At 37.5% G+C, this 20903-nt stretch overlaps 1 protein-coding gene and 1 long non-coding RNA gene across 2 annotated transcripts in view; both read right to left on the reverse strand.

Moving 5' to 3' along the window:
* SLC44A5 (solute carrier family 44 member 5) overlaps nt 1-20903 on the reverse strand; it is a 312707-nt gene that overhangs the window by 135557 nt on the left and 156247 nt on the right. The window lies entirely within an intron of this gene.
* Nucleotides 153-20774, reverse strand: LOC116668091. The gene is made up of 3 exons (XR_004325175.1): nt 20763-20774; nt 3023-3033; nt 153-220 (listed from the first exon to the last, which is right to left on the reverse strand). It is a non-coding gene; the product is annotated as an uncharacterized LOC116668091 (long non-coding RNA).

Raw genomic sequence — 20903 nt, forward strand, 5'->3', positions numbered from 1 at the left:
AGCTGGAAAGTGATGACTTCAGCCTGCCCCATGTGCTGACAGAATTTGTATTGTCATGCAAATTATTTATTTCCTGAAATCAATACAGGGCAGCACTTCTTCAGAGGCTCTCATGTGCTCTAATTGCATCTCTGAAATAAATAGACTGAGGGGCCAGCTAAGTGAAAAGAGCTACAATGCTTCACTATAATATAGCTTAGCTAATTAAATGCAATGCATACTTCTCACTTAAAGAAAATAATTAAAATTAGGTAATCATTTTAAAAGCTTCTTAAGTTCATATGACTCTCTGATCACCAAAATTATAATAGATTCACTAAAAAACATTTATTAAAAAAAGTTACACATTTGTATTGTAGTGACCAGTTTGTGTTGCATGCGTACAATGCGTAGTAATTTCTTACTAGAATTAATTCATGAAAATTAAGGAAAATTGTCCAGGTAATTAATGTGGTTCACGAGTACAGATTACATATGACTGTGTTGAATACAAATGGCAAGATAAAGCAGCCAGTCATGCTTAGAAAGACTCTTTTCTTTAAAAGCAATCTTTTTCTCAAAGAAGATGACAATATAACTACCACTAATCAGTTATAAAAAGCAAAAACCTAACACATTTAATTTTGTTCCTTCAGTTGTTCTCCTTCAGAGAATCTACTGTGAGTTAGAGAGCAAAGAGGGGACTAAGGTGGGACAAACAAGATTTCTAAAACTTAGATCTATTATGAGCAAGCAGCTTCCAACAAGCATGGAAAAATAGTGTGATACAAAATTGTCTTGCTTTCATATACAACAAGAATCAGTGAAGAATTGTGAATAATAAACACTTGTTTTACTTTATTTTCAAACATGTTTATGATGCTGTGCCTATAAATGAGGGCCTGGCATTTCACCCAAGGATGGGGTTCCTTTCCCTCTAGGTCTCAACAAAGGACAAGGAGCCGTGTTCTTTGCCATTTCTCACAGGATGATGTCCTGACTTCTCAGCCCAGCACAAATGGTCTTTCTCAACCTGGCTTATCTCACTGGCCTCATCTCCTACCATCCTTCACTTCAAACTTGATCTTCTGGCAGTTCTGTCCTGCAATGGGTCCCCTCCAAAATCAGGTATTTTGCATAGTGCCCTTTGGATAATATGACTCTCCCTTTTTGGTCCCCTGTCCATGGCTACAGGAAGCTTACAGTTCCCCTTACACATTCCCCATTCATCACCAAGGAGAAGAACAAGGACCAGACATTCTGCCAGCCACTGTGCCAGTGGGCGGAGCCCACCTTAAGTGGAGACCAATGTTGAAAACTTTCATGTAACCCCATCCCACGGTAGCTAACTCCATCCATCTCTGAGACACACATACTCCTATTACTTGTATTGTTGCCCTTGGCACACTGTACCAACAAGGTGTTAGTTTACATGCAGTGGTAGACAGATGCCCATGCCCTAATCCCTCACACTTCTGAATATATTACCTTAAATGGCAAAAGGGACTTTGCAGATTTCATTAAGCTGAGAACCATGAGATGTGGAGATTATGTATTACTTAAGTGAGCCCAATGTAATCACAAGAGTCCTATTTAAATGGGGAAGAGGGAGAAAGAAGAATCGAAGAGGGAGATGTGACAATGGAAACAAGGTCAGAGCGATGCAATGTGAGAAAACTTAACTAGCCATTGCTGGCTTTGATGATGGAAGTGGGTGGTGAGCCACAAAATGTGGCAACCTCTAGAAGCTGGAAAAAGTAAGAAAATTTATTTCTCCTAGAGCCTCTAGAAAAAATGCAGTCCTGCTGACACCTTGATTTGAGCCCACTGAGACCTATTTTGGACTTCTGACCTCCAGAATTATAAGATAATAAACTTGTGTGCTTTTTAAGCCATCTCATTTGTGGTCAGTCGTTATAGCAGCAAGAGGAAGCTAATACACATGACTATTCCTCCTATTGGATTAATAGCTCCTTTAGGGCAGAAATTGTACCTTGGTTATTGCTCTGTTGCATTACCTACTTTGGTGCCTGGTATATACATAACAGGTATTCAATAAACGTTTACAGAGTAAGTTTAAAAAGAATGTCAATGTAATTTTGAACTCTCATGTCTTTAATTTAGGTTATGAAAATACAAATAGGAGATCAATCTTGACAATCATCACCTAATCATTTTATAAAGATTTCAACTTGCAAACTTATAGTTACTGGGGGTGGGAAGGGATAAATTGGGAGTTTAAGATTTGCAGATACTAACCACTATGTATAAAACAGATAAACAACAAGTTTCTACTGTATAGCACAGGGAACTATATTCAATATCTTGTAGTAACCTATAATGAAAAAGAAAATGAAAAGGAATATATGTATGTATATGGATGATGGAAATATAAATGCTATATACCAGAAATTGATGCAATGTTGTAAACTGACTATACTTAATAAAAATTTTAAAAAAGAAAGATTTCAATTTGGATTAAAAGCAAGTTAATAGACTCCTAGAAATGCACTGAGGTAAAAAATTACTCTCCCTATTACTAACCCTAACTTAGCATCCAATTTGTAATGTCAAGATTAGTAGGAGTAAACAAAGGAATAAAGGAGGCAGTATTTCATACTGGTGAATAAAAATTGGATATCAAATTACCTGGCATCAAATTTCATCTCTGCCACCTACATCATGCTATATGATCTTGAGAGAATTGCTTTTTTCCCTCTGAACTTCCATTTTGTCACTTATAAAATGATAGTGGCAAAAAAAAAAAGAAATTTAAACAGAGGAAACAATTTCTGCCTTCATGGTGACCATCTAACTGGGAAATAGTACAGTATATGTAAATTACCCTCAGCAGCAAAGTAGATCTGTGTAGAATCTAAGCAACCCAACTTGAGCTGTCATGTTGGCTAAAACTGACACCAATAATTCTAGAAAGGTTTCAATTACTAAGCTGGGTATGACACTTGTGGAATACCTCTGTGGAGGAGAGGGATGTCGTGCATGCTTACAGGACAGAATTTTGTGTCCCTTGGGAAAGCGGGACAAAAGCACACGCTGAGCCACAGGATGGAGCAGTGTTGGAGGAGGAGACATGGGAGCAGTTAGGGGAACGACACATGTCATCGGGAGCTGGAGGAGGAGTTACAAAGCCCCTCAATTCAGGTCTTCGGAGAAAGTAACACCATTTCATGTGTTTATGCTTCTGCATGATGCAGAGGAACTAGAAAAGTGAAGGCAGAGGAACCAACAAGAAGACTGCTATCATACTTCAGACATAAGATGGTGGTGCCCAGCCAAGGCTGCAGCCATGAGAGAGGCTGAGGCAACTGCAGAAGCATGGCAGAGGGATACATTTGATGGGGGTGAAAGCAAGGGCATGGTACCATGCTTCATCGCCTCGTGACTGCAAGGCCTCATGCAGAAAATGATGTGCATTCCAGAAACTCATCTTGAGCAGAAACATGACCCCACATTGGACATGGTAAGATTAATGGAAATGCAAATGAGACTCCTTCCGCACTAACCTAAACCAAACAATACCACGGTAGCATGACCTTATGACGGTTGTTTTTCTCCCAGTCGAGTAACTTCCCAAACATATGGATGATAAATCACCCTGTGTTACACCAAAATGTCAAATCTCCTGCTTTAAAAAAGGTTTTTCTAATTATAGGGTTGGCTTCTAAGTAATCTTCATCATCATTTGAAGTGTATGGACACAAATTATTAACACTCAGTGAGAATGCCAGCCTTAGAAGCAATACCTAAAAGAAGCAACCACCACTTCCACGGAGCAGGCAAAGCAAACATACATAAAGCACTCAGGCTGCTGCTTAACAGACTGATTCTATAGGCAGTGCTGAAAGATGCACATTGAGGGGGCACTGGAAATGCACTTCTGAAAAAAAAACGATTTTTCTTGACTACTGTGACAAAGCCATGAATTTGTGCTATGAAACAGCCATGAATTATTGGATAATCACACACCTTCTCAGAATAAATAAAATTCTGAATCAATATTAATTTTAAAAGAGTCTAGAAGCAAACAAGAACGTGAATTGAGTTTGAAGTTTATCAGCTTGGGTTTTCTAATATTTCTTTCTAGCTGTATCTATATTTTATTGCTCAACATGAGGCATTCAAAAAAAAAAAAAAAAAGACCTATGACATGCTCTAATTATACTGAAGCAACTGCTTATTATCTTCCAGTTTCATAGGTTATACATTTTACTATCATGCCAGGCCCTCTTCCTCTACCTCCTAAAAATTAAGAACAACTTCACAACCAGAGAGAGGAAGTGAAGAGCATATTTACTCATCCGAAAAATAAAAATAAGTGACTTCATCTTGTCTTTCCATCTACAGAGTCAGGCGATAGCACAATAAATGAACAAAGGTTGGGGGAAGTGATAGTTTTCGTCATTATATAAATACAAACGTTAACTGTTGTAAAGAGGGAGAAATGCATCTTTAAAGTTAAAGTTTAAAAGACATTCTGTTCAACTTAAGAATAAACACCACTAAAGAAAAACAGCAAGAATTGGTCAATTTATCACAAGTGCATAAAGGAGTTTGGTGATAACATGTCTCTCCTACTTCCTCATGTCGTACACAGGTTATTGATGAGAACAAAATTAAAGTGCTTATCAACTATGACTTTGGCCACAACTCAAGAAAATGGAAAATAATAATCACTGGGGCAACACCCCTATCCCTGCATCTGAAATGCAGGGAAGAAAACATGTTTTAGTGCATAATCTCTACCCACAAGGCATCATGGTCTGATAAATAAAAACTGCAGATGGAGTACACTACTAGAATCTGTATCATGTGGAAGCCTCTACTTATGGGATAATTGAGGGAAAATTATGGTAAACTGTGGTCTTTAACCAGTCAAACTAGTCACTTACAATGACCTTCAGGGGAATAGCAGACAGCAGAGATACACAGCCTACAGCACGACCCACTCTGAACTGTTACTGTTCTGAACTGTTAGAGAGAGAGCAAAAGAGAGAGATGTATATTCTTTTCTTCTCCCCTCAGGGTTGGGGGTGGGGGGTGTTACAGAACAAGACAAGCACTTGGAATGGATGCCTGGGGGCTTATCTTACTCCCTCCAGGAGTACTGTCTCCTTGGATCAAGTCAAAGATAAAAACAGAGTTTTTGTATTTGCAAATTCTGTGGAGCATGTGTGAGGTAGAAATGCTCATGAGTTTTTCTTCCCCACAAAATGGATTTTCGCAAAGAGACTGAACATATTGTGAGTTCAATGTCAAAAGAACACTTGGGGGCTTATTTCTTTAACATTCTGCACACATTTGGATAAGAGAGTGAGAAACTAGGGAAGGGAAATATAGCACTCAAGACAAGGATTTGCCTAAAAAATCTCCCATGATGGAAGCAACACAAAACTGTGAAGATAAATCTGTAAGGAAAAGTCTACCTGTTAGCTCCAATTCCAGAAGTATGAGAGGTTCAACTCTTTTTCTCTCTTTCAACAAAAACAACTTAAAATTCTGGGTGTACAGCTTAAAGAACATCTTAAAAGCACTGGAAAACTGACAGAACAATGAAGAAATACCTGACCAAAATCTACGTGAGAGCGGGAACCCAGAGAGAGAAAGATACGTTAAAGCCATGATAGCCCCAAAGAATTTTACCAACTTAGCAAACTCAGGGAGCAAAGGGGACAGGAGACCCAGCCCAGAGACTGCTCATGATGACAAGTCAAGTAGGAAACTGCCCCTCCCATAAGTGGGAACTTCAAAGGGCTGTCCTCTCACAATGAGACCCATCTCACCCTCAAGAAAATTATATTGACACTGAGCAGAAAGATGGGGGGCAACACTCTCATTTGAGTTTGCAGTGTATGTGAATGTATCTAAAGTGAATTTAATCTGCATGTGTTCCTAGGAAGCTGACAGACAGATAGACAACAGTAGACTTCTGTTAGAATTCATCTTTATTCTAAGAATTCTCAGAAATAATGAAAAAATAATGAAAATATGCACCTCATAATTATGAAACAAATTATATAAGGAAACAAGACACCACAAAAAAATTAGATAATCAACAGACAACAAAAATGACCCATAAAAGTCTTCAGACACTTAAATTATTGGTCCCAGATTATAAAACAACTATGCTAACTGGTTTTCATAAATAAAAGACAAACTTGAAAATAAATGTGAAGAACTATACAAAATTATCCAGCAGATCTGAAAATGAATCAAATTGAATTTAGAAGTGAAAAGCACAATAAATAAATATAAAACTTAGTGAATAAGTTTCACATCAGGTTAGACACAGCTGAAGAGGCAACTGGCAAACTAGAAAGCAAGTCTAAATAAATTATTCAGAACATAGCACAACAAAACTAAGAATAAAAAATATTAAACAATAGTTGATACACTGAGAATAGAGTGAGAAGTTTTCATATATGTCAAATGAGATTTCCAGAAAGAGAGAACAGAGATGAGGGAGAGGGGCAGTGAAAGAAAGTAATTGCTAACATAGAATTGTGCATCTAGTGATATCCAGTGTCATCATATCTGGAGAAAACATGTTCCCCAAAAAAGATGAAATAGAGACATGTATGGGAGAAAAAAAAAAAAAAAGAAAAGAAAGAAAAAGTTTGCCACCAGCAGCATCTCACTAAAATACAGTAAGGATGTGTTTCTGAGAGAAGAAAAAGTGAGCCAGGTGGAAGGTCTTTGAGGAAAGAAATGGAGAGTGAAGACTTAAGAAAGGAGGAGGAGAACAATCAGAGGCTATAGAAAGTGATAATAATAAAGTCTGTGGGGTTAAATAAAACAAGAGAAAATTATGACAATAATAGAATGTAATCCAAGAGTTGAAGTATTGCAGGCTTCTTGTATTGTGTAAACAGAGGGTAAAATATTAATGAACTTTAAACTTTAATGAGTGTGTATGTTGCAATTTTAAAAAAGCAGAATCAGTATTTATTACTTTGAAAATAGTGTAGGGAGGAAAATGGAATACGAAAAATCAGCCAATCGAAAATCAGATAAGAAAGAGAAGAGAAATAAATATAGAACAGCTGGGACAATGAGAAAGCACAATACAGGTTTCCCTGCTATTCAAAAGCAGAGCATTTCTATGAAACCTTTCGTAAGCCAAAATGGCATAAAGCAAAGAAGCAAGTGCCTTAGGACATGTCTTGCTGACAGGTGCACCAAGGAAACTGAGACAAAGCACAGGTGCTCACAGGCACAGGTCAGTGCTATGGCGGCTGGACTCTGAGATGCTGAATGTAATTCTCGGGGAAGGCGCTTGGAGGTGCCTCTACAACGGCTGTGCTACAAAACTATTTTCACTTTTCACCCTTTCAGTAAAAGCTAAAGTCCTCCTCAGGTTTCTATCGGTGAGCGAAAACAGGTACTAATGTAGGTCTTTCATAAAAGCAAAGTGATGTGAAGTAAAGTTTTGAAAAGTGGGGAATACCTACGTAAGGTGATGTATATTGTTGGACTGAATGTTTGTGCGCTCCCAAATTTCACATGTTGAAGTCCCAACACCCCCTGTGATGGTATTTGGAGGAAGCGTCTTTGGGAGATAGATAGATTTAGATGAGGTCATGAGGGTGGGACCCCCACAATGGAGTAAGGGTCCTTAGAAGAGGAAGAGAGACCAGAGCCAGATGTGAGGACACAGTGAGAAGGCAGCCATATTCTAGCCAGAAAGAGATGGCTCACCAGGAACGAAATCAGCTGGTGCCTTGATCCTGAACTTCCCAGCCACCAGAACTGTGAGAAATAAGTATCTGCTGTTTAAGCCACCCAGTCTATGGCACTTTGTTATAACAGATTAAGACATACATAAACTCAAATATATTAACAAGTACATTAAATATAAATGGACTAAATGTGCCTGTGAAAAACAAAAATTGTCACACTGGATTAAAAAAATCCAACTATATGCTATATATATATATATATCTCCAAAAAATAGCGATAGAAAAAGGTTGAGGCAAAAGGATGGAAAAATATATAGCATGTAAATAATAATTTTTTAAAAAGGGTTTGTACATAATCTCTGAGAACAGAAATTAAAGTAAAAAGCATTACTTCCAATAAAGAAGGTCACTACAGAATGATAAAAGGACCAATTAACCAGGAAGATGTAAAAGTTTTAATTACATGCAATTAAATTTTAAATGTACATGTATAGACCTACAGGAAAAAAAATAGATAAATCTATAATCATAGTAGATTTTAACATACTTTCTCAATATTTTATCAAATACTATGATAAAAACAGATACAAAAAACCCTGTAAGTGTACATTTTTCTCAATAAATGGTGATAGGACAATGGATATCCATAAAGAAAAAATAATAATAAACTTAGACCCCCTACCTCACATCAGACACAAAAAATCAATTCCAGATAGAAAGATTTAAAGTGAAAGAAAATTATAAAGTCTTAGAGAAAGGATTTATTAAGCAATAGTCCAAAAAGCACTAGTCACAAAGGAAATAAATGATAAATTTAACTACAACAAAAATAAGAAATTCTGTTTATCAAGACTCACTAGAAAAATGGACAAGACACTCACAGAGGATACTAACAACACCTATGACACTGAATTACTAATACCCAAAGTATATATAAAGAACTCTTACAGATCAAAGAGAAAAGGGTTAGCAACTTAATGGGAAAGTGAGCGAAGGACTTGTACAGGAACCTTAGAGGAGGAAATACAAATGGTCGATAAATAATAAAGTAGTATTCCATCTCATTAATAATTAGGCAGATGTAAGTGAAAACCACAAAAAGAAATAACTATATACTACCAAACACTTGCAAAAGGTGAAAATCTTGATAATGTGATGTTGACCAAGATGTGGAGCAGCAGGATCTCATACACTGCTAGTCAGAGTGAAGACCGGTAGAACCGCTTTGGGGAAGTGTGGCATGATTTGACCCTATGACCAAGCAATTTCACTCCTAAATACATATCCCAAAGTACTGCCTATGTGTATAAAAAATACATGTACAATAATGTGCATAGCAGCACCGTTTGTAATAGCCAAAACTTTAAAACAGCTCAAAGTCCATCAAAAGTAGAGAAGATAAATTAATTATGGTAGTCATACAATAAGATACTGAGCGGTTACCTTCTTGCCAGAGGGAATCGCTGTCCTTAGTTTTGTGATAATCATTTCCTTGTTTTTCCTGTAGTTTATCATCTCTTATATATTCCTAAATAATATAATTTAGTTTAGGTCATTTTTGGCTTCACATAAATGGGATGTGAGGGGGGTTGTCTCTTTCCCTTATATTATGTTTGTGAGATTCATACAGATGAACGTATGTTCTCTCTCTTTCTCAGAAACTTCCACACAAACACACCTATACTCTCGAACATGAAAGAAAATAAAATTCAGCTTTTTCTAAACAAGACGTCCCATAGTCATCATACAGCTGTCTTATTTATTGTCTGTCTTCTTTACTAGAATTTAAGCTCAAAGAGGGTAGGGGCTTTGTTTTGTCCACCACTTGGAACAGTGGTTCTGAGTCATAGTAGCTGCTGATTAAATATTTGTTATGAACAAATAATGAAATGTCCGCTAAAGCTGTCTTTTCAAAGTTCATTTTTGCTGGTACTTTTTATTCACTCTCCAACATAGACTGATGCCAGTTAGGGTTCTCATAATGCTGTTTATGCAACTATTGGCCGGAACGCATCATAAAATCGACTTACTGAAGAAGTGCTCTGCTATCACATTTTAAAAGCCTGACTGCCCACCAGATTTCAAACTTGCTTTCTGCAGAGGAGACAGCGAAGATGAAGTCACTAGCCAGGAATAATGTGTACATTTCTCAAGCACTTTCTAGTCATTCGGGTTATTTCAGCAATATTTCTGCCAATCTCACTGGTGAGGCAGCCAAGAATGGGCCCACCTCCAGCCTTAGGTTCATGAAGAAGAAATAAGATGGGGTAAGATTTGCCACACTTTTCTAAGGATTCTTCTTTCATATTTTATTCACCCCAAAGGCTTGTAAATTAACAATTACCTTTCCTCCCACTATTATTTTTTAAAATAAGTAGAGTATTTTATGCTGGAGATGCTGTGGAGAAAAGAGAACCTTCCTACACTGCTGGTGGGAATGCAGTTTGGTGCAGCCACTGTGGAAAACAGTATGGAGATTCCTCAAAAGACTAGGAATAGACTTACCATATGATCCAGAAATCCCTCTCCTGGGCATGTATCCAGAAGGACCCCTACTTCAAAAAGACACCTGCACCCCAATGTTCATAGCAGCACTATTTACAATAGCCAAGACATGGAAACGGCCTAAATGTCCATCAACAGATGACTGGATAAAGAAGATGTGGTATATTTATACAATGGAATACTATTCAGCCATAAAAACCAACAATATAATGCCATTTGCAGCAACATGGATGCTCCTGGAGAATGTCATTCTAAGTGAAGTAAGCCAGAAAGAGAAAGAAAAATACCATATGAGATTGCTAATATGTGGAATCTAAAAATAAATGAACATAAATACAAAACAGAAACAGACTCATAGACATAGAATACAAACTTGTGGTTGCCAAGGTGGGGGAGTGGGAAGGGATAGACTGGGAGTTCAAAATTTGTAGATACTGACAGGCATATGTAGAATAGATAAACAAGATTATACTGTATAGCACAGGGGAATATATACAAGATCTTGTGGTAGCTCACAGAGAAAAAAAATGTGACTATGAATATATGCATGTTCATGTATAACTGAAAAATTGTGCTCTACACTGGAATTTGACACAACATTGTAAAATGACTATAACTCAATAAAAAATGTTAAAAAAAATAAGTAGAGTATTTTAGAGCAAAGTTTCTACTTCTAAAGAACACATATGGATTCAACCTGTAGAATCACTGCAGTTGTCTATTACTTCAGCCACCAATTTCCCTGATCATCCCAGAGCCACAGGAAAAGGCTCCTAGAGGACAGAGATGGCATCCTTCATAGTGGCTTCACGCAGAGGTCACACAGCTATGCACAGGCGGGTGCTTCAGGCATTCTGCAGGTAACTCAGGTCACAGCCCAACCCCAACATTCCCAAGGCTTCCAGACCAATGGGATACCTGAATTAAAGTAGCCAGAAGAGCTTACACAACCCAGTGATCAGCCAGTGGTCAAACCCACACTTGAACTCTTAACTAAAACCTCCTAGGTCTTCTCATTCTTCCAGGAACTCATCAGAATATCAAAGACATTTATTTTTAACTCAGGTCTACTAGACAGCCCCATGCTCTCAGTTAAAAAGGAATACTGGACATCACTTCTATGCCAAGACACCACCAATCCAAGGAGAGTCCACTACTGTCTTCCACTTAGGCCAGCATTAAATTCAGATGAGAAATATTTCTCACCTCTGAAGTTTACATATACTTCTTAATGGCTGTTTTCCCCTCTGTCAGCAAATGAGTCACCAATGAGAGGTAAGATGTGCTTCTATTCAGTATCACATATTTACCCAAAATTTTTCAACTATGGTATTCTCTGTGTTGAAAAATAAAAAAATTACCCACACACATTCTAATTCATGAAAGTTTTACAACAAAATAAAACCAGTGTTGATGTACATGCAGAAATAAAAATCTCAACTTTTGATTTAAAAGACTATTGTATAAAACAATTATAAAGTGACATTATTGGGTTTATAACGTATAAAGATGTAATAGAAAGAGAGTTAAACAGGAACCAGTTTATACTTAAGGCCTATGTCTTTGACTCAATATGTAACTTTGAACAAATCAGTTTGCTGTTTTATGTCTTAGTTTCTATGAGAGGAAGTGTATCATCCATACACTACTCATGTCACAGCTTGGAAAATCATATGAGATCATGATGTGAAGTCATTTATAAGAAGCATGAGATTATATCCATGAACATGAGAAAGTATTATGATTATAATTATTAAAGTTTCACATTAAATATCATAGGTAAAATGTAAAATGTCTGACACATCACAGGTCCTCAATACAAATTTTCCCTTCTCCTTCTAAACTCATTTCCTAAAAACCCAGCTCAATTTTAACCCCACACCCTAGCCACCCACTCTGTTTCCTTTAGCTTATCAGTAAAAAATTTAGAGAGAGGAAAGGATCACCTTTACATCTTCCTCTCTTGCCTTTAGCTTCGGATGACTTTCCAGCCTCCAAAATGACCAAAAGTGCCTTCACTCATCTCATCTCCAAGACCTCTTGATCTTAGAGGCTCAGGACCTGGGATGCTCACTGACAGACAGCCCTTAAAATACAGTGTGTCCTGACCAAAAACTTCCCTTTACGTTGATTTCGACCTCTGAACAGTTTTCTCTGAGTATTGAACAGAATTGATTTTATTTCACTGAGGACTTACACAGTGACAGGACACAAAGATGAATACAAAACAAATCCTCTGGTGAAGGTAGGTGCAGTGTATTGGTAGGAATGCACCAATACTGTAACACAGAAAGGACTCAAAGAGTGCTCGAAGGGGACTACAAGGGCCTCGGGAGTGAGGGAAGGGTGGTTCACATTTAGCTGAAGAAACCAGGAAAGCCTTCAGATTAAGGAGGTGGTATTTGAGCTAGACTTGGGTGAAAGGCTGGGTCCAGTGGGTAAAGGAAGGAAAACGAGGGATGGAGAAATTCAGTGTGTCAAGCAAATAATGAATCACACAGGAGGAGAATGGGTAAATACAGTTATAGCTAGCTTAAGTTAAAGACTCGCTCAGATTAGCTAGTTTTATCTTTCTAATTTGTTCTCAAATCTCATTAGAAAAACTAACAACTATAATTCAGTAAGTAATGTCTGTCACACATTGCTTCCAGAAAATCTATTTCAGAACTTCAGGAATTTTGGAAAATAACTTGCCTTTAAAATTTCATACGGCTTTTGCACTAATCTGTTTCTAGCTCTGTGCTTCCTAAACATTCATACACACACACTCACATACACACACACATAATTCTGTACTATATCTCAGGAAAGCTTTTTACTCTATGAGCTACTTTATTTCATACTAGAAACTGTACCTGATTCATAATGTAAGTACTTAGTAAACATACAAAGAGAAAAATAGAACAGAAAACAATGAGTTTGAGCAGTCAAGGTTTTCTAGCACATTCTTCAGGAAAAAAAAAAAGCTTGAAATGATGTAAATCAAGATGCAGTGAATATATGAAGCAGAGGGGAAACTTAATCACAGAAGCTTGATAAGCACGCATACCACACAGGTTATGTTTGAATGATCATTAGTGACTGTTATGCTAATGCATACATTTATATATTTAAGACTCAGTTTAATATGTTCATTATGTGAAAAGCCATTTTTTGTATTGCATTTCCATCATGTTTCCTATGCATAAGGAATACATTGGTTTGTATTTTTGCAAAACAGCACTTACCTAGGTTTATAAAAGATTAACTAATAACTAACAATTTTCTGTCAATATTTATTCAGGTATATTGGAATAAAATGTCAACATTATCAAGACATGTTGCTTTAACCAGAATTATTTGACAGAGTAACTAATCAAGGGGGGTAAAAAAGAAAAAAAAGGCCCCCTGCTAAGTACCACAATTAACAAGACCATCTGACCCATCAGGACAAGGTTCTCATCACAATCACTGACTTGAGAAATCTTTTGTTCTGTAGATCTTAATGTCACCGAAAAATTGGCCTTTGTACCCTGAGGCAGAGTTTGGGAGCAAAGAAAAGAGCAGCTTTATTGCTTTGCCTGGCAAAGGAGACACAGCAGGCTAGTGCCTTAAAGACTGTGGGCCCCTCTTGGGGTTGAGGTCTTGAGGTTTTATCGAAAAACTGGATGGAACAGAAAAGGTGATAACAATCAGGGTGTTTTACAGGATGCTACATTCCTCTTACCCTCAATGAATCTTCAGGAGGAACTCCAGGGGGTCTGTCCATTCTTCTGAGATCATCAGCCTGTTATCTCCTTCCTGGAGCATAGCCTCTGGGTTAAAGTTATTCTCAGTAAAAAATGAATCAGCAGAGGAGGGGGTATAGCTCAGTGGTAGAGCGCATGCTTAGCATACATGAGGTCTTGGGTTCAATCCCCAGCACCTCTGTTAAAAATAAATAGGTAAATAAACCTTATTACCCTCCCTAAAATAAAATAAACTGCTCTAAAATAAAAAATTTATTGGGGGAGGGTATAGTTCAGTGGCAGAGTGCATGCCTAGCATGTACAAGGTTCTGGGCTCAATTCCCAGTACCTCTGTTTAAAACACACACACACACACACACACAGCTAAAATTAACTAATCCCCCATAAAAAAAAAAAAAAGAGAATGAATCAGCTAACAGTTTCGCATCAGGGAAGTCAGTTTGTTAGTTTGCTTTACACTCCTTCACTAATGAGCTCTGACTTAGGTGACATCAACTCAATTTTCTGGAGATGCGTTTATAAAATCTACTTTAAGTGGACACCTTGATATCCTAACAAAAATGACTTCGGCTTTCGCTCTCTCTTTCACATACATGAACACATGCACTAATGCACACACACACACACAAAATACCTACAAATTCAGGACAAATTGGTATTTTGAATGCTCAAAATCAAATGTCCGGAAAATGTATTCCAAGAAATGTCTATTACCGTTAAAGGGAATTCTGCTTCTCGAGGTATATGCAACTATGAAAACTTTCCCTACGTTTAAAGTTTCCACATTCTGCCACAGTCTACCCTAGAACACGGAGGTTTATGTATGGAACATCAAGTATACCAACCAGTTAAACACGCATTAAAATTTGTCAGCAATACTAAACTACAGTCCAATGGAAATTTTCCCCTCAGGCACACATCTTGCTTATTGTTTTGGTTTTATGGAAGACATATAAAGAAAGCAAGAGTGTTTCATTCTTTTCTTCTTACAACTTACATACTTTGGTATAAAGCAAATGATCTGTGAAGTATTATATCAGAAATATTTCAAATAATCTTATTTTTTGTAATTTTGGTTTTAAGGATGATCACAATTTCTAGGAGTTCCTGAAATAAGGAAAAGAAAGAATTAGTGTGGAATAATTACTTGTTCTTTTCAATTCAGTGATTAAAATTGAGATGCTAACCCTGATTCATAGAAAGGATCTGCCACGATAGAACTTTCTATCTGGAAGGTACATTATTATTTCATTTTTGAAAACAATTTAAATCAGTCTCTAAAGAGAGGTTGATTTTTAAACTTTGGCACAGAATTGTTATTTAAAATAGAAATCAGAATTTGTTCAATCCTTTTTCACATTACCAATGAAATGTAGTTCTGCTGTCTCATTAATATAAAAAACAAGCAGCTTTCTTTTTTGATAACTGAAGGAGGTAGCTAAGTTTGTAAAGAAAGGAAAAGTAAAACTTCACCAGAAGAATGAAGAATAAGGCTGAACTGGGTTAACCAATTACCAGGTTTCCAGCTGAAGCTTTCCTGTTACTTAGCCATATTACTACTTTCAGCTCATAGTCTCAACCCCAGTCGCACGTTCCCATTTAAGCAATCCAGTTTTTTCAGCAAGCTCTCAGCTGCTAAGATACTATTTATCTCCATTTAAAAATAAAATTGAGCAGTTTAGCTTTTTTTCCACTAAGGGTGGTTCTAACTGAAGTGCGTCCTTCAATGAATAGAAAAATTATATTCCTCAGTGCTCTACTCTCTGCTGTTAATAAGGCAGACCTGGGAACCTGGCAAAGAAGGTCAAGCTCACATACTAACATTATAGGCTTTCCTTTAGTTCTAGGAGGAAAGAGAGAATTTCTGGACTTTTTGTATTCAAAGCTATAACATATAGCTATCTACATCTGAAAAAAGTGTTTTAGAAAGAAGGTCATCACTGTTATGATTTGCTTATAGGAATTTACTTCACTTAAAACATTCCCACTCTTTTATAACTCCTTTCTTCTGTCTAACTACTGGAACTGACCCAGGCCCATGTAGCACAGTGATCAGAATATCCCCAAGCATGGTTTCCTGCTACAAAAATGGTCAAGAATGTATGCTTATAAATGCCCAAAGGTGACTGTCCCATGCAATTTGTATAGAATAAGTATTCCTTACCTCCTGCCCTTGTGCTAAAGGGCTCTGCTGTCACCCTCCCCTACAAGAGCAAACCAAACTATGATAAAATGCAAATATGAAGCTACAGAAGTAGTGGAAACAAATGGGTGGGGACTTTTGTTAATAAGCAAACTTGTATCATGAATCTCTGACTGGAAACATTGGGATCTGGACCTATTTTGCATAATAAGGCATGCTTGGTATCTTGTTAAAAAAGCTAGGGACACTTGTTAACATTTTTCAGCTTTTAGGAGAAATGTACAAATATTATAAAACTCTTGGTACAACCAAAAAACTCAAATTGAAAGTATAAGGGCAAAAAAGCATGACGTTGAAAGAACACAGATTCAAAGATCTGGGTCTGATCCTGGCCCAGCACTAATCATCTGGGGCATGTCCTTTAAAGCCTCCGAACTTCAAACTCTTCACCTATGAAAGGAAAGGACTGACGATGATCCTGAAGGTCCCTTCAGGTCCCAAATATCTGGCATAGGATAGATGACTAAATGCTATGACTAAAATGCCTACAACTGCCAAAGACCAAGAATACAGCCTACCCTGACCGCGCTGATCCAAAGCGGGGACTATGGAGAACCACCAGGAAACTTCAGAGTCAATCTCATTGGCTGCAGAGAGGCGACAGAAGGAATAAAACTCCTGGGGCAGAAAGCAGAGCAGCCCTGCTAGAGATTATGATGTACAGGTTGCACTCACAACACTCAGGCAACGTTCACAGGTGTATCTTGGCTTCCTGCAGAACTCAGACAGGATGCTGAGTACCACCCAGCAGAGAAGCTTGGATGTGGGATCCAAATGGGAATGAGGGAGGTTCCTCAGAAGAATCAGTGCCACCAGAGACAGAGAAAAGCCGGAAGGGGAAGGAAAATGTAACTCCCCTGTGTTTAAGTAATAGAAACCGAGCATTTAATAAATCTCAACTGAATGTTATTTGTCTCCACACACTCCTTAGTAACATGACCAGTTTTGCTGGCTTTTGAAGTAACATGCATGTGCTACAGAGAAGAACTAAACTAAGAAGTCTGTTAGGAAAGAGGATGGAGGCTGTGGTCTCAGTCTGATGTGGCGAAATCACTTCCGCTTTCCTGGATTTTGGTAGCTACCAAAAAAGTGGAGGGGCTGAACCCACTTGTATCAAATACTCCAGACTTCATACTCTGTCTGTTAATGAGCAGCAAGGATCCATTGGTGGGAAATTACAGGCTCAACCCATTTCTCAAGGCAGGGAAATCAAGAGTTTGTTTTTAATTTAAAAAAAAGGTACAAACTCTTTTTAAAGCAGAAAACTCCATGCAGTTTCTGTTAGATGTTTACTGTGCTTGTTTACACAAGTTACTTAACGTCTTGATGCCTCAGTTTTCTCACCTATAAAATGGGGAAAATAAAACCAACCTCAAAGAGTAGTTGGGTAGGGGAGGAAGGTATAGCTCAGTGGTACATGCAGGAGGACCTGGGTTCGATCCCCAATACCTCCATTAATACACAAATAAACAAACAAATCTAATTACCTTCCCCCCCCAAAAACAGAGTAGTTGGAGAGATTAAGTAAATTAGCATACGTAATGCATTTAGAATAGTGTCCAACACAGAGTAACTGCTAGGTAAATATTATTGTTGTTGTTGTCACAGCAACTCCCCCAAAGACCCAGATACCTTTCTATTGTGCATAACATTCAGCCTTCCTGATTCTCAAGAAAATTAAAAAAAAAAAATTGGAAAATAAAATAAACTCCATTACAGAATATCCAACTTTATCTACGTTTAATAATTTAGAAGAGCAGGCAGGCAAAGTCCAAACCATTTCAAGAGTTAATAATGAGAGACATACACATTTCAGTTACTTAAACCAAGCTACCTAAAACTAAAATAAAGGGTGTCCTATTTAATAATGTAAGAAGATCATATATTTCAATCAGTTCCTGCTTCAGAAGGCCCTTGTTAACTTAGATGTGGAATAGCTGATTGCAACATTTTGTGCCAAGAGGCAGGCAGTGTTACGGAGAGAGAGGAAGCCAGCTTGGATTGCCAGGGGAAATAAAAGCTCCAAGGCAAGGAGAGAGCTCTCTCCCAGGGTATCAGAAGTCAACTTTACATGTTTTGCCTGAAGAAGAAATATGTCCCTTTCCCTTAAATTTACATTTGCTCCCCCCAAGATGCCTCTAGGCTTTCTGGAATTTCTATTTGAAGTCAAACCTGTTTTAGCAATAATTTTCCATTGTTATAGCTCTAGCTAACTCTGATATCCTGCCTGAGAAAAAAAATGAGCAATTAAAATTATAGCTGAATATTTTAACCTTGGCATTTTGACAGAGGACATTTAACAAAAAATACAATTTGACTCAAGTAAAATTAGCCTAGGCAGAAATTATCCTGAAAAATGAAACTAATAATGCTAAAGATACACACACACACACACACACACATATATATATATAGTGAAGTAATTTTTTTTCTTTTTTAATAAAAAATAGGTTGGAGAATCAAATATTGTTAGTAACTCTGAAAACTGTAAAAATTAACCTTTTAGAGAAATAATTAATAGAAAATAGAATTGACACTAGCTAAAAGTTCTCAGAGTAATATTTATTGACCAAAGATTCATAGAAGAATCATATCATTTTATAATATTTGATATGGACAAGCTGGATTGAGTAGAAATAATGACCACAAAAATACTTAATGAAACATCTGTAGTTGATGAAACTCGATGTAGATAAAGTATAAGTAATTAATCAAATCTTTATTTTAAAACTGAAACAAAATGTTATAGTCCAATTAAAATAAGTTTAGTAGGATAAATAAGGACAAAACCATAAATAATTTAACACTGCTATCCAAAAAAATAAGAAATCAAATTAAGCAATAGAATTTATCATCCTTCCTCTCAAAAAAAATAAAAAACAAAAAACACTTTACTCCCCCAAATTCATTGATGTTGATATAAATCTGATTTAAATATTGGTATTTAGAAACAGTAAAATAACCTCAGTTTTAAATTGAGTCAAAATGTCAGAATCAAAATGTGGAGGTCAAAAGAGTAAAGTCAAAATTGCCAATATCCAAAATAGCACACTGTCCACAAGGCTAATGTAATACAGCTGACCCCTGTACAGCGCATGTTTGAACTGTGAGAGTCTACTTACTGCAGATTTTTGTTTTCAATAGTAAATACTACAACACTTCATGATCTGCGGTTGGCTGAATCCACAGATGTGGAACAGAGGATATAGAGGAACTGTAGATAGGGAGGGCCAACCATAAATTATAGGCAGATTTTTGACTGCCAGAAGGTAAGTGCCCATAATCCCTACCTTGTTTAAGTGTCAACTGTATTTGGTCTTGTGATTCCTACGTTTAGTACCAAATAAATTAAAACTGACTAAATTAGCACATTAAATAAAGCATGCTTAAAGGAAAAAGGTAATATTAAATCGTAGTATTTGTGCTTTGAAATTTTGCACAGCAGTTGGTTATTTGTTCAGCTCACTATGTGACTCCAGGAATATAATTTGCAGTTACACTATTCTGGTGAGAGTGGACCATAGTAGAGCAATGGCTAAGGCTTAAAAACTAGTTAGGTGGTTATTTTAAGTATCTAAATGAGGAAGGACAGTGGCTTGAATGAAGTGATGCATTGGAGATGGTAAATTTAGAGTCCTTCTTAGAGACTGGAAGAGAGGGAGCCAAGAGCAGGTTTGGTGGGATGGAAAGTTGAACAAACAAGTCTGGAGAAAGATAGAGCAATCAGGGTCAGAGATAAAAATGCAGGAGTTAATGGCATATTCATGGGCTTTAAAACTATGAGACCAGATGAAATCACCTAGGAGAGTACAGAAAGGAAAAAAATGTATCATGGGACTCTCCAATATTCAGATTCTAAATGTTAGAGACTGGGCGGAGGAGGAGGAGGAGATAAAGGAGAGATAGGAGGAACCAGGAGAGTGCGCTATCATGGAAGCAGAAGGAGAAAGTATTTCAAAAAACACAGAAGAGTGGCTGGATGTGTTACATGCTGCTAAAGGAGAGTAAGATGAGAAAGAATAATTCTTCATTGGAGAAGCAAAATAGAAGTTTTTGGAAATTTGAGTAAAAAGCTGTTTTATGAAATAGTGCAAAGATAACTCCAGTAGTTGAGGGTTAATGAGAGGCTGGGAGGGAAGAAAGTGGAGTCAGTACCTACAGCCAACTCCTTTGAGGAGTTCTCTGTGAGAGAAAGCAAGAAACGGGGAAAGAGTTGGAAGAGGATGAGGAGGCAGTCACTGGAGCTTTTTAAAAAATTCCAGGGGGCCAATATTAAGGCATGTGTGCATGTGGATGGGAATGGTGCAGGAGGGGGGGTGGTGATTTCATAGCAAGGTCCTTGAGGAGGTACTAGCCTCAGAGAGGATGAAGACTTTCCTTCCTCGTAAGAGCGGAGGAGGCAGAGCACATGCGAGCAAGTGCAGGCTTCTCTGGGTCTCAGCTTCTTTGGAACAGAGGGCTGTGGAAGAACGTTTTCTATGAGCTGACCTCATCAACATTCCAACTCTCTCAAGCTCACCCACACTGTTAATCACAGTTAAGCTTTCTCTAACATTAGGTTCTTGAGAATAAGTGTACATGTTGATTGGGCAAAAGAGAAAAGATATAAATGGCACCTAATCCACCTGCAATGCCTGTTTACCCAGTCACTCTGAACTCCAGGGTGTAGCACTCTTAGGGTCTGGGAGTGTTTCCCCCAGTATAGACGCACCTGCAGGGGATGCAAACCCAATAGTTCCTCCCGGGCCATGATGCAGTGGTGAGCTCCCCCGTGTAAACCTTCTCCGGGAG

This window comes from Camelus ferus, chromosome 13 (genome assembly GCF_009834535.1).
Source record: "Camelus ferus isolate YT-003-E chromosome 13, BCGSAC_Cfer_1.0, whole genome shotgun sequence".
Lineage (NCBI taxonomy): Eukaryota > Metazoa > Chordata > Mammalia > Artiodactyla > Camelidae > Camelus > Camelus ferus.